We start from the raw sequence: 7,596 nt of genomic DNA on the forward strand, positions 1-7,596 counted from the left end.
AGCTCAACACTGGGGTAGATTCAAGATTACGAGATCCAACAGAGGTCTCCAGCCCACGTGGGGTTTCCGACCTGTTTTATCCCCACTTAACAGACGAGGAAACCCACAGAGCTTCACTGAGCGGCTCAAGATCACGTACGATAGGCCGATGGAGACGCAAACCGGGGTCTCCTGATCTCCACGCCCGTGTTTTTCCCGGTTGGGCCTCGGTGGGAATTCGCGGCCGCGTCCCCGGGATGGCACTCCGTTTCCCGGTGAACCTCGGGATCGGGTTTGATGCCGCCGACGGATGTCAAACTCGCACTTTTGATGTCGTATCCTCCCGGGGTTGTGGCTCGGGGAAGCTCGGAAACCCCGGAGAAACGTTCCTTCAGAATATTCTGCTTTCGGTCACCAAACTGAATTCGGGAGACTGCTGAGTTGGCCAATTTAGTAACAAGCCCCAGCTGAAAATTAAAATTCGTGGAAAGGACGGTGACTCCCTTCCCCCTCTGAGTGGAGATTCAGGTTAATTAATTCCTGCCCCGTCAAGAGCTGGGATCTTATTGAATAAATGCCTCTTTGTGGAAAATCGTGGTTTAACCGGTCACGCGACACCTGCAGCCCAACAAAAGAGAGAATCTTAATTTGGGGGAGTTGTTTTGAATGATAATCGTAAAGCGCTCACTGCGTACCAAGCGCTGTCCTAAGCACTGGGGCAGGCACGGCTAGTCAGGTTGGACACAGCCCGTTGGCCGCCTGAGGCTCCAAGTCTTAATCCCCACTTTGCAGATGAGGTGACTGAGGCCCAGCGACGTTAAGCGACTCTCCCGAGGTCACAAGGCAGAAAAGCGCCGGGGCTGCATTAGAACTCGGGTCCTCGGCCCGCCAGGGCAGTGCTCTCTGCCCGGGTCGCGCTGCTTCTCTCGTTCCCTCAAAATGCGGCTTATTTTATAATAATGATAAGAATGATATCCAATAAAAGCCTACTAGGTGCTGAGCGCTGGGCAAGCGAAAGCGTAACGACAACCGACGGTCCCGAAAGAGCGCGGGCGTGGGAGTCGGAGGTCATGGGTTCCAATCCCGGCTCTGCCACTTGGCAGCTGGGTGACTGGGGGGGGGGGGGGGGGGGGATCACTTCACTTCTCTGGGCCTCAGTGACCTCATCTGGAAAATGGGGATTAACTGTGACTCACGTGGGACAACCTGATGACCCTGTATCTAGCCCAGCGCTTAGAAAAGTGCTCTGCACATAGGAAGCGCTGAACAAATACCAACATCATCATCATCATCATCACTTGGGGCGTGCAGGCGAAAAGGGAGGGATGGCAGGTTTTTATCCCCATCTTAAGGATGAGGAAACCGAGGCCCAGAAAGGATAAGTGGTCACACGGCAGGTCAGTAGCAGACCTGAGGCTGCGACCTGGGTCTCCTGACTTTCTGACCCGCGCTCGATACGCAAAGCCGTTTCTCTAAGCGGCACGGACTGGCGGTTAGAGCCCAGGCCTGGGAGTCACTTGTCTGTCGCGTGACCTTGGGCAAATCACTTCACTTCTCTGGGCCTCAGTTCCCTCATGTGTAAAATGGGGATGGAGACTGGGAGCCCCATGTGGGACGGGGACCGGGCCCAACCCGATTAGTTTGTACCTACTCAGTGTTTAAAATGGTGTCTGGCACATAGTCAGCCCTTAACAAACGCCACAGTTAATATTATTAGAGAAGCAACGTGGCTCAGTGGAAAGAACCCGGGCTTGGGAGTCAGAGGTCAAGCGTTCGAATTCCGGCTCTGCCACTCGGCAGCTGCGTGCCCGTGGGCGAGTCTCTTCACTTCTCTGTGCCTCAGTGACCTCATCTGTCAAACGGGGATTAACCGTGAGCCTCACGTGGGACCACCTGAGGACCCTGGATCTCCCCCGGCGCTTACAACAGTGCCCTGCACATAGCAAGCGCTCAACAAACACCAACGTTATTATTAAAATGGGGATTAACTGGGAGCCTGGGACAACCCGATGACCCTGTATCTCCCCCAGCGCTTAGAACAGTGCTCTGCGCCTAGCAAGCGCTTAACGAATACCAACATTATCATTATTTCCTTACTGAGAAAGGTATCCTGACACGATATAATCTTTTCAAGAGACTGGGGCTGCTAGGGCTATCGGTGATTCTACATCCATCCGATTTCCCTCAACGGGAAGAGACGGGTCTGGTATTGACAGCTGACAAGTCTGCTTTCCACACTGGCGCTTGGCTAGCAAAACGCCTTTTGCTCCATCGCGAATTCTGCATAATGATTCCTGGAGCAAATGGAAAACTGCCTCCTTACTTCATATTCTTCCCCTGTAGCGTTTTTGCATTTTGATTTTATTTAGCACATGTATCAATGCATGCAAATCAATTATACACATATGCCCCCCCCCCCCCAAAAAAAATCAATCGCTGCCTAGTTTCCAGGGAGATTTGATCACCAAGTCAATATTTAGAGAAGACCGGACTAAATGGAGATGTATTACCAGGGAATTGATTACTGTTCATGGTTTAAACAGGGCATAAAATGTCGAGCTTAGAATGCAGTAAGACCGCATCTTTGGGGTGTAGCTTCTCACTCGACTGGCCACCCTGAATTCATCCCCCCGACCGCCCTCCCGCCCTCGGCCGTCAGACTCCCCGACGTCTCGGCAGCGTCCGGCGGCCGCCCAGCGTGGACGCGGCCTGTCCGGGGGAACTGGACCAGACAGAAAAGTTGTCGGCCTTGCTGCCGAGACCCTCGATCCCCCCGGGGTCACGGTGGGCATCTGATTTCTACTTTGCCTATCCGGGAACTCCTGGAGAGTAGATTCCTACTAACGGACAGTAGACTGCTTAGCTAACCGAATATGTCAACAGCATTAAGTTCTGAACGGCCAGTGAAAATCTGGGGTTGAAAACCTCCACGTCGAACCGAAGCTCTTCGCTGTCGGCTTTATAGCACTCGATCGGCCCGCTCCCTTCGGCCTCACCTCTCCGATCTCCCGCCTCAGCCCGGCCGGCGCAGTTCGTTCCTCTAGCACCGGTTTCCGCACTGTGCCCCACTGTCCTCACTGTCTTTCCCTTTCCCACATCCCCCCTCTGGCCTCAAACTTCCTCCCCTTCCTTAATAATAACAGCAACGTTGGTATTTGTTAAGCGCTTACTATGTGCGGAGCACCGCCCTAAGCGCTGGGGGAGATACGGGGTCATCGGGTGGTCCCACGTGAGGCTCACGGTTAATCCCCATTTTCCAGATGAGGGAACTGAGGCCCAGAGAAGCGAAGTGACTCGCCCACGGTCGCACAGCTGCCAAGTGGCGGAGCCGGGAGTCGAACCCATGACCTCTGACTCCAAAACCCAGGCTCTTTCCACTGAGCCACGCTGCTTCCCTTAGAGACCAGCCCACCGCTCTCCCTACCTGATGAAAGCTTATTAAAGTCGCAGGTTCTCCAAGAGGACGGCCCCAATTAATCCCTCTTTTCCGTGACTCCCGCTCCCTTCTGCAGTGTCTACTCACTTGGATCTGTCCCCTTTAAGCACCTGATATTCGCCCCACCCTCATCCCGCATTCGAGAAGCGGCGCGGCTCAGTGGAAAGAGCCCGGGCTCGGGAGTCAGAGGTCGTGGGTTCGAATCCCGGCTCCGCCGCGCTCGGAACAGTGCCTGGCACCGAGTGAGCGCTTAACGAACAAATACCACAGAACTCACGCACGTATCCCCAACTTATTCACATACATGTCTGCCTCTCCCTCTAGACCGCAGACTTGTTGTGGGAAGGGAATGTTGCTACCCACTTCGTTGTACCGTGCTCTCCCACGCACTCAGCACAGTGCTCTGTACGTAGTAAGTCCTCTATAAATACCGCCGATGGACCGACTGACGGATTGACCGTTTGGTCTTTCTGGGGTAAGACTGGTATATGATCTCAATTTGGTCAGGGATCACGTCTACTAACGCTCTGCTTTTCCCCCAGGTACTCCCTTAGTCCAGTGCTCTGCACAGGTTAAGGGGCTCGATAACAAGAGCGATGATCGTATGTAGTTGTAATTAATATATTTAGTCTTACCGTCCGCCTCCCCCTCGAGACCGTAAGCTCGCTTCGGGCAGGGAACGTGTCTTCCGACCGTCGTTCTCTCCCAAGCGCTTAGTCCAACGCCTTGCGCGTAGTAAGCGCTCAGTAAACGTCACCGGACAGGACCGAAGTGAATCGTGATATAGATTTAATTCATGAAGTGCTTATTAAGTGCAAAGCACTGTGTTAAATACAAGAGCTTCAGATCTGACAAAGTTTCAGACCCACACGGGGCCCACGGTCTAAGAGGTCTGGAGAACAGGTGTTGTACCTCCGTTTTACAGATGAAGAAACCGAGGCAGAGGGCAGTTCGGTGGCTTGGCCGAGATGACGCAGTGGGCATCTGGGAGAACGGGGACTAGAACTCAGATCAGATGAGAAGCAGCGCGGCTCAGTGGAAAGAGCCCGGGCTTGGGAGTCAGAGGTCACGGGTTCTAATCCCGGCTCTGCCGCTAGCTGTGTGACCTTGGGCAAGTCACTTAACTTCTCGGTGCCTCAGTGACCTCGTCTGTCAAATGGGGGTTAAAGAAAAACTGTGAGCCGCACGCGGGACAACCTCATCACCTTGTATTCTCCAGGGCTTTGCACATAGGAAGCGCTTAACAAATACCACAGTTTATCTCCCGGGCCTGTGCTCTTTCCACTGGGCCCCGTGGCCTCCCAGTCAAATCAAGGGGCTGATCGCTTCACCGTCCGACCCCGCGGAGTCGTTCATTAATAATCTGCGGGAACTCTTCAAAATGTGACTTGGGGTTATATTCGTCAGCGGCCTGCAGTTCAGCAGTAGCTGAGGACACCGATGTCAGAACCCAGTGGCAAAGCAGTACTCGGGAGTTATCATATCAGAATCCAGAGGTATACGGTACTTAGTAATAATAATAACTGCAATATTCGATAAGAACTTACTGGGTGCCAGGCACTGTGCTGAGCGCCGGAGTGGCCAGAAGCAAATCGGGTCGGACCCAATCCCCGCCCCACACGGGGCTTGAAGTCTCCAACCCCATTTTCAGATGAGGTGACTGAGGCCCAGAGCAGCCAAGTGACTTACCCGAGGTCCCACGGCAGACAGGTGGCGGAGGCGGGATTAGAACCCAGGTCTGAGTTCCAGGCCCGGGCTCTATCCGGTGGGCCAAGCTGTTTCTCAGACGCAAAGGCGGCTCCTCCCGCTAACGTAACCGGGGGAGAGGGCGGGCGGCGGATAAAGCAGCTATCCCAGAGACTCCGACGGCCTCAGCCGGTGCCGGTGCCCACTTCCCCTCCCTTAGAAAACCATCTGGGCTCAGACGGAGGGGCAACTGGGCACCGTGTAGCCTCGGCGTCCACCCCCGAGCGGACCCCGCTCCCTCACCGGGCCAGCCCCCACTGAAATCTCTTCCGCGCAATTTCCGCGACGAGACAGAACACCACCCTCGCCGCGAGCAGCCTCGGAGTTCCAACGGTACAATTAGCTCCTTCCCCGCCAAGAGTTCCGCGGCGGATGGAAGGGTGGCATAATTTCCCATTAAAAAGGGAGCGTCACGTGCTCCTTGAAGGCCGGGAGGGGAGGAGAGAGCTAGCGGGCAGCCACGGGGGCTCTCTGAAATACGGAGCCCCCGCGTCATTTCGGACGTAATGGATCCCGCGTGAAGGAAACAAGGAACTCCTCTCTGGAAGTTTGGCACGTTGGTCCGGCCCTTCCGTCGGTTGAAAAATGATAAATCTTTGTCCCTGGATCTTTTTAGTTTTAATTTATTTTCTTTAGCCCTGAGAAAGCCTTCCTATTTATTTCCCTCCACCCCGAGGGCTAATAATTTATTTTCTTCAGCCTCGGGAAGGTCGTCTTCATTTATTTCCTACCGGTCTGGCGGGGAGCCTTTTAGACCCAGACCGGAGTCAGGGGACGGGAGTCAGGAGACCAAGAGCGGATGAGGCGAGTTTTCCTCCTTGCCGTGTTGTAGCTCTGGACCCTCTGCAACACAAAAGAGACCTAAAAGTGTAACGCGGTGCGTCGGTGACCTGACTCGGATTCTACTTCCCTCTAGGCCCCTGGCCCGCTGCGTGACCTCCTGTGACCTCTCCGTACCTCAGTTTCCACCTCTGCAAGACGGGGAGAAGATCCCTGCTCTAGCGGACCTCTGACGATACTTATCTAGCACCGACTACGTGCCAGACACGGTACTAAGCGCTGGGGTAGATGCGAGTTAGGTTGGACGCAGTCAAGGTTCGAATCCCGGCTCTGCCACTCGGCAGCCGTGTGACCGTGGGCAAGTCACTTAACCTCTCGGGGCCTCAGTTACCTCATCTGGAAAATGGGGCTTAACTGTGAGCCTCATGTGGGACAACCTGATGTCCCCGTGCTTAGAACAGCGCTCTGCACACAGTGAGCGCTTTACAAATACCGACGTTATTATCATCACTGAGGGCTGACAATCTTAATCCCCATTTTGCAGATGAGGTGACCGAGGCCCAGAGAAGTGAAACGACTTGTCCGAGGGCCCACAGCAGGCAGACGGCAGAGCCGGGATTAGAACCCTCATCCCACTCACGCCCGGGCCCGCGTCTATCAAGTAGGCCCCGCTGCTCCCTTCTCTCAGACTGGGAGAGACTGGTGGGAGGGGGCCTGTGTCCGCTCCGATCGTCTTATATCTAACCCCAGGGTTCAGCACGGTGCTTTGCACATCCTAAGGCCTTGGAAATTCTCTTTACTAGTCATCCTGAAGGGAAGCAGGGTGGCCTGACGGCAAGAGCGCGGGACCGGGAAACAGAGGACCAGGGTTCTAATCCTGCTCCGCCACCGCTGCGGTGTGACCCTGGGCAAGTCGCTTGACTTCTATGGGCCTCGATTACCTCATCTCTAAAACGGGGATTGAATCCTCCGGACGGGTGAGCCCCAAGTGGGACAGGGATTGGGTCCGACCTAATCATCTTGTACCCGCCCCGGCGCTGAGCGCCGTTCCCGACACAGAGCCGGCGCTTAACGCATACCACCGAACGAGCAACAGTTAAAAAAAAAAAAAAAACAACAACAACCCACTGAAGCGGATGGAGGCAGGAAGAGAAATGTCTTTGCCGGCAAATAGACTGTTAAGAAAGTCCCAGTTAGGGAAGAGATCCCTTGTATCGTGTTCCGATTAACAACCGATGTCCGTATTTGCCCCCGGCTCCGCTCTCTCCGAAAGGAAGCCGGACACGATCCGCGTCTTCTCTTGTTCCTCCGCGCGGGCCCGGCCGGGGTGGGTGGCAAAGTGCCAGTTACCTAGGAAACTGCAGAAGGCTAGACTGCATCCGAATGCTCGAACGGGCGCTCCGTCGCTGCCGTGGGGGGCCGATGGCGTGCGCGGACCTGGGTTTGCTGGCTGCCGAGGGCTGGTGCTTCAGCCGTATGGCCCAGAGACAAGGAGAAGGACAGCGGCCATATTTTGGAAGCGCTCCCTCAGCGGGCTCTGGGATTTCCCTTCGTCACCACCTAAAGACGAAAGCTCGTGACTCCACCTTCCGCTACTCCGGAAAATAATAATAATATTGTCGGTATTTGTTAAGCGCTTACTCTGTGCAGAGCAC

General features: G+C 54.9%; 1 long non-coding RNA gene across 2 annotated transcripts; it reads right to left on the reverse strand.

Annotated features, from left to right (window-relative positions):
- Positions 1-5,768: 5,768 nt before the first annotated feature.
- On the reverse strand, positions 5,769-7,596 carry LOC114816903. 2 transcript variants are annotated; one of them, XR_003764703.1, is made up of 2 exons: positions 7,292-7,596; positions 5,769-6,004 (listed from the first exon to the last, which is right to left on the reverse strand). It is a non-coding gene; the product is annotated as an uncharacterized LOC114816903 (long non-coding RNA). The 2 variants fall into 2 exon arrangements; XR_003764702.1 differs by having other exon boundaries at positions 7,070-7,596.

This window comes from Ornithorhynchus anatinus, chromosome 15 (genome assembly GCF_004115215.2).
Source record: "Ornithorhynchus anatinus isolate Pmale09 chromosome 15, mOrnAna1.pri.v4, whole genome shotgun sequence".
NCBI lineage: Eukaryota > Metazoa > Chordata > Mammalia > Monotremata > Ornithorhynchidae > Ornithorhynchus > Ornithorhynchus anatinus.